General features: G+C 44.6%; 1 pseudogene; it reads left to right on the top strand.

Moving 5' to 3' along the window:
• The first annotated feature begins 4,219 nt into the window (after window positions 1–4,219).
• Window positions 4,220–6,693, top strand: LOC130110813 (chromobox protein homolog 5-like; annotated as a pseudogene).
• The last annotated feature ends 234 nt before the right edge of the window (window positions 6,694–6,927 follow it).

Below are 6,927 nucleotides of genomic sequence, written 5' to 3'. Positions count from 1 at the left end.
TGGTTGTCCAGCCATCTGGCAACTCTTCACTGCCACCCAGTGCCTGTCTTAGCTCCTGCCTGAACTCCACACAACAGTCTTCCTTCTTCAACTTCCACCATTTGATCTTCGGCTGTGTCTTCACTCGCTTCCTCTTCTTGGTCTCCAAAGTCATCCTACAGACCACCATCCGATGCTGCCTAGCTACGTTCTCCCCTGTCACCACCTTGCAGTCTCCAATCCCTTTTAGATGGCGCCTTCTACATAAGATATAGTCCACCTGTGTGCACTTTCCTCCACTCTTGTACGTCACCCTGTGTTCCTCCCTCTTCTTGAAATATGTATTCACCACAGCCATTTCCATCCTTTTCGCAAAATCGACCACCATCTGTCCTTCCACATTTCTCTTCTTGACTCTATACCTTCCCATCACCTCCTCATCACCTCTGTTCCCTTCACCAACATGTCCATTGAAGTCGGCTCCACTCACCACTCTCTCCTCCTTGGGTACCCTCTCCACTATGTCATCCAACTCACTCCAGAATTCTTCTTTTTCATCCATCTCACACCCAACTTGCGGGGCATATGCGCTGATAACATTCAGCAATAAACCTTCAATTTCCAGCGTCATACTCATCACTCTGTCTGACACTCTCTTCACCTCCTGCACGCTCTTTACATACTCTTCCTTCAGAATTACCCCTACCCCATTACTCCTCCCATTCACACCATGGTAGAAGAGTTTGAACCCACCTCCGATACTCCTGGCCTTACTCCCCTTCCACCTGGTCTCTTGCACACACAGTATGCCTACCTTTCTTCTTTCCATCATGTCAGCCAGCTCTCTCCCTTTACCAGTCATAGTGCCAACATTCAAAGTTCCAACTCTCACCTCCACATGCCTACCCTTCCTCCTCTCTAGCTGCCTCTGGACATGCTTTCCCCCTCTCCTTCTCCTTCGCCCAGCAGTAGCATAGTTTCCACCGACACCCTGCTGGTTAACAGTACCGGTGGCGGTCGTTGGTAACCCGGGCCTCGACCGATCCGGTATGTAAGTCTTATTTATGATCCGCATATTTGATTTGGCAAAGATTTTACGCCGGATGCCCTTCCTGACGCAACCCTCCCCATTTGTCCGGGCTTGGGACCGGCACTAAGGATGCACTGGCTTGTGCATCCTCAGTGGCTTGGTTTTTCAACCCTAACTACCATAAAAACTAAAAACAGAGAGCGACTGAGAGCAGTCAAACAAGAGCTCCGTGTGTCCCTCTGGTCGATTCCTGCCAGGATATCAGCTTTGTGTTCATTGAAACAGGCCCAGGTTTTGCACTGAGTGAGTATACCTCTAAGTCCTTATATTACATACTATGATAGGCTATGTACTGTTTCGTTTTGTAACATTTGGTTTTTGTTGAAAAACAATGTATTACATGGACAGTGCAGGTTGGACGGTTTGGAGACAAAGCAAGAGACGCAAGATTGAGAGGGTGTGGACATGTGTGGAGGACAGATGCTGGGTATATTGTCAGAAGGATGTTGAATATGGAGCTGCCAGGGAAGAGGAAAAGAGGAAGGCCAAAGAGGAGGTTTATGGATGTGGTGAGAGAGGACATGCAGGTGGCTGGTGTGACAGAGGAAGATGCAGATGACAGGGAAGAGATGGAAATGGATGATCCACTGTGGCGACCCCTAACGGGAGCAGCCAAAAGTAATAGTAGTAGTGTCCCTGTGGTTCAGTCACATCGAGGGAAAAAATTCTTAAGATTTGGGTTGGCCAGATGTAATTTCACATCCCCACAAATAGGCTTTTCTTCTTTGATAGTTTCTATCTGACATATTACACCGCTCAAAAAAATAAAGGGAACACATAAGCAATGCAATGTAGCTCCAAGTCAATCACACTTTTGAGATATCAACCTGTCCAGTTAGGAAGCAACACTGATTTGTGAATCAATTTCACCTGTTGGTAAATTGTCTAATTTCCACCAGGTGGAAATTAGGCAATTTGCAAGACAACCCCTATAAAAGGAATGGATTTGCAGGTGGTGGCCACAGACCATTTGCCTGTCCTCATCTTTTCTGGCCGATCTTTGGTTAGTTTTTCATTTTGCTAGTGCCCTCACCACTAGAGGTGGCATGAGGCGGTATCTGCAACCTACAGAAGTTGCTCAGGTAGTGCAGCTCATCCAGGATGGCACATCAATGCGTGCTGTGGCAAGAAGATTTGATGTGTCTCCCAGCACAGTGTCCAGAGCATGGAGGAGGTACCAGGAGACAGGCCAGTACACCAGGAGACGTGGAGGGGGCCGCAGGAGGACAACAACCCCGCAGCAGGACCGCTATCTGGTCCTTTGTGCAAGGAGGAACAGGAGGAGCACTGCCGGAGCCCTACAAAACGACCTTCAACAGGCCACTAATGTGCAGATTTCTGCTCAAACAGTGAGAAACAGAATGCATGAGGATGGTATGAGGGCCCGACGTCCACAATTGGGGCCTGTGCTCACAGCCCAACACCGTGCAGCCCGATTGACCTTTGCCAGAGAACATCTTGGTTGGCAGATTCGCCATTGGCGCCCTGTGCTCTTCACAGATGAGAGCAGGTTCACACTGAACACATGTGACAGACGTGAGAGTCTGGAGACGCTGTGGAGAACGTTCTGCTGCCTGCAACATCCTCCAGCATGACCGGTTTGGCGGTGGGTCAGTGATGGTCTGGGGAGGCATATCCTTGGAGGGCTGCACAGACCTCTACGTGCTAGCCAGAGGTACCATGACTGCCATTAGGTACCGAGATGAGATCCTCAGACCCATTGTCAGACCATATGCTGGTGCAGTGGGCCCTGGGTTCCTGCTCATGCATGACAATGCTCGTCCTCATGTGGCCAGAGTGTGTCAGCAGTTCCTGTATGTCGAGGGCATTGATGCTATGGACTGGCCTGCACGTTCCCCAGACCTGAATCCAATCGAGCACCTCTGGGACATCATGTCTCGTACCATCCGCCAACGCGATGTCGCACCACAGACTGTCCAGGAGTTGACCGATGCCCTGATCCAGGTCTGGGAGGAGATCCCTCAGGAGACCATCCGTCGTCTCATCAGGAGCATGCCCAGACGTTGTAGGGAGTGCATACAGGCACGTGGAGGCCACACACACTACTGAGCCTAATTTTGAATCGTCTTGAAGAATTTCCACAGAAGTTGGATCAGCCTATGTTCTCATTTTCCACTTTGATTTTGAGTATGATTCTGAATCCAGACCTTAATGGGCTAATGATTTTGATTTCCATTGATCATTCTTAGGTTATTTTGCTCTAAACACATTCCTCTGTCTAATAAATAAAGATTTTCAGCTGAAATATTTCATTCATCGAGGTCTATATTGTGTTTTTAGGTGTTCCCTTTATTTTTTTGAGCAGTGTATAAAGCTCCGGACAGATAGGGCCAGAACAAGCTTCTTATCAGTTTTCAAGGTTACCAGAGTCTCATCCCCCATCTGAAAAGGAGCGACATTGACGACACCAGTGCCTTTCTGAAGTTGAGCTTTTACATGCAAAACCCCCCCCCAAAAAACACACTTATTCACATGACTGCAAGAGGTCGCCTATGAAAACGTGAACATTGGTGGTTTTAACCCACTTGAACAATCGACCAGTGTTCATTTTTCTGGTGACGTTGGGCTGATTTAGCCTAAACCAAAGGCAATGAAATGGGAATCTAATATGTCACTGCTCCTATGTAAGGTTTGACTGAAATGTCTATAATATGGAAGGAATCATAATCATTGGTTTTTGGAGGATGTGCCGGTTGATTCTCATTTCACTAGATGTGCTTAAGAACAAATAAAAACTAAACCGATAATGTTAAGTATCAGACAAGTGTATCTTTGAAATGGATGTCCCGTATACCAACTAGCAAGCCTAAGGAAACTGATCAGGTTTCTGTCACTGAACACATCATGATATCATTCTCAACATGGCCGTTTTGTAAGGGAACAAAGCTTCATTCTCATAACATTCAAATGTGGGTTATTCGTTGAAGGTACTTTGAGTAAATGACTTGGCATTTCTTTTTAAATACACTGGGTAGGCTATTGCTGTGGCTTTAGTGCGAGTCATACATAATAAACCATTTATGCCTACCAATGAAAATCTTTCCTGCCACAAAGGGACAAATACTTATTGATGAATTATAAACCTTAACTTATGCCATTCTCCCTTTAAGCAAAGCCTAGAAACATTTAAAATCAGATAACTTTATTTCGATTGTGCAAGTTGGTACTACTGATGGTGTTCAATCTACATGCTTGATACTTGCTTAGTAAGTTTACCAACTAGGGTTTTTCATATTCTTGACATTCTCATTGATCTCTGAGGTGGTGGTACACATCCAGTTACAATACTAGTCATGTTAAATGGAACATCATTTCTGAAATAGTCAAGTGAAGAGAAGGGGGAGACCAAAGTTTTGACTAATCACCAATAATTAACTCTTATTTGAATACATTCGAAACAAAATTACATTAGAAACAAAATTATAACATTAGAAACAAAATTATAGTAACTTTTCCAATCTAAAAGTTTATGGCCCCAAACACTGAAAGCAGTACTCGACACCTCCAAAACAAGTAATTTGTTACAGCAGTCGCTGGGTTCTCTGTTCATCAAGGAAGTTTGACACACCAGTTGACACTTTTGGTGCGTTTGGCCTTTTGCATCAGTTGATGTACTTCAAAATGTGCACATCCGATGTTTCCAATGTGCTTTCACCTTTACACTGTAATAACATTTTGTTTGCATTCAGTATCCAAACAAACGTTACCTTCTCTTGTTCTTGGTCCTTAAGTTGTCTTTAATATGGATGTGACTGGCAACAAAAGCATTGGTATTTCAAACTATGATTTAAAACAGGAAATAAAAGCATGCATTACAGGATAGCAACGCTTTGCTTTTTCTCTATGTGAACAGTGCATTTCTCACAGCAGAAAATATGGTAGAGGCTTTTTACGCACACGCAAGCGCAAAGCAGCTTTTTGTGATGGGACACAGGCTTCCTTTAAACTGATAGCCAAAAAGGCAGTGAGACTAAGCTACAGAGAAACGGCAACATTAAAAGTCATTGGTCTTTATTCCAAGGAAGTGCTTTTCTACTTGCCTGAAAGTATCAGTCTGTTCACAGGGCACCGAACTTCATGGGCAAAAAGTCTCGTGAAAGCAAATCCTCTGAAGAGGAAGAGTATGTTGTGGAGAAAGTACTGGACAGAGTGGCGAAAGGCAGTTCTTCTTGAAATGGAAAGGGTATTCAGATAACACATTGGAGCCAGAGAAGAATCTTGATTGCCCTGAGCTTATTGCAGAGTTTACGAAGACTTGTAAGAAAACCAGCAGTCTAAGCTCCACACCTAGCGGCAGGGTCTGCAAATCAAGTGCAGGCTCATCAGGGCGCTCCAAAGACTCTGGTGGCTCCAAGAAAATCTCTGACGATGAGGAGGGTGGCAGTAAACCCAAAAAGAAAAAAGATGAGAACATCTTAGTTGCGTGTGGCTTTGAGAGAGGGCTTGAACCAGAGAAAATCATCGGAGCCACAGATTCATGTGACCTAATGTTCCTCATGAAATGGAAAGACTGATGAGGCAGATCTTGAGCTTGCCAAAGAGGCCAATCACGGATGCCCACAGATTGTCATAGCCTTCTACGAGGGTGGTCTCACCTGGCATGAAGAAACTGACAAGAAAGAGAGAGGAAACAGACTTCCACTGGACAGTAGAGTGGCAAAAGGCAGAGTTCTTCTTGAAATGGAAAGGGTATTCCGACAAGCACAACACATTGGAGCCAGAGAAGAATCTCGATTGCCCTGAACTTATTGCAGTTTATTAAGACTTGTAAGAAAACCAGCCATGGAAGCTTCACACCTTGCGGCGGGGGCAGCAAATCAAGTGCAGGCTCATCAAGGCATTCCAAAGTCTCTGGTGGCTCCCAAGAAGAAAAACTCTGAGGAGGGTGGTAGTAAACCCAAAAAGAAAAAAGATGAGAACATCTTGGTTGCACATGGCTTTGAGAGGGGGCTTGAACCAGAGAAAATTATCAGAGCCAGATTCATGTGGAGACCTAATGTTCCTCGTGAAATGAAAAGACTGGTGAGGCAGATCTTGAGCTTGCCAAAGAGGCCAATCACAGGTGCCCACAGATTGTCATAGCCTTCTACGAGGGTGGTCTCACCTGGCATGAAGACACTGACAAAGAGAGAGATGCTGTGAGTGTATGTATAAACTTGATGAAAACAGACCTCTACTGCAGGGACACCGGTTAAATGGACATTTTTTACACATAAACATCCCATTCTTCCTTTTAACCATGTCCAACTGCACACAAATGGAGGACAAAACCCACTTCATGATTTTCTCTTTTCATGCACCACATGGAGGCAAGCAGCACAAGAGCCAAAACTGTTGAGGGTAATCTGAAAATCATGTGATGGGCTTATGCTGGTGTGCTACTAGGGGACGGTTTATACTGCTGTACGAGGTGCACTCTTGCTTTGTTTCCGATTCAGTCTCTTGTGTTGCAAAACAGCCACTTGGGGTGTTTATTAAGATGTAAATACAGTTGGGTATGATTTTCCGCTTATTCGATGTTGAGTTAAGGCAGAGTAGCCCCAATAATATCGCTTTTATAAAGGAGGGTCTTTTGCTGAGCAACTGTGGAGCGTGTTGTCACTGAACCAGTGTCAATAATTTGTCTTGAGGTCAAACAGATTGTGCATTTTGAGTAACAACAGTTTTGTAAATGTTCTGTTTGCTTTATATAAAAGGTAAACTGTTGTTTCTTCTGTGATTCTTTAGTGATTTTTCCCCCCGTACAGTATCAACTTTTAATAACTACTTTAATGTTTAAAAAAAATAAGGTGGACATTCCATTTTAGCATTTAAATCCATATGTTACATGATTTAAG

The sequence above is a fragment of the Lampris incognitus genome, chromosome 3 (assembly GCF_029633865.1).
Source record: "Lampris incognitus isolate fLamInc1 chromosome 3, fLamInc1.hap2, whole genome shotgun sequence".
NCBI classification, from domain to species: domain Eukaryota; kingdom Metazoa; phylum Chordata; class Actinopteri; order Lampriformes; family Lampridae; genus Lampris; species Lampris incognitus.
This window is presented reverse-complemented; position numbering and strand designations above follow the sequence as displayed.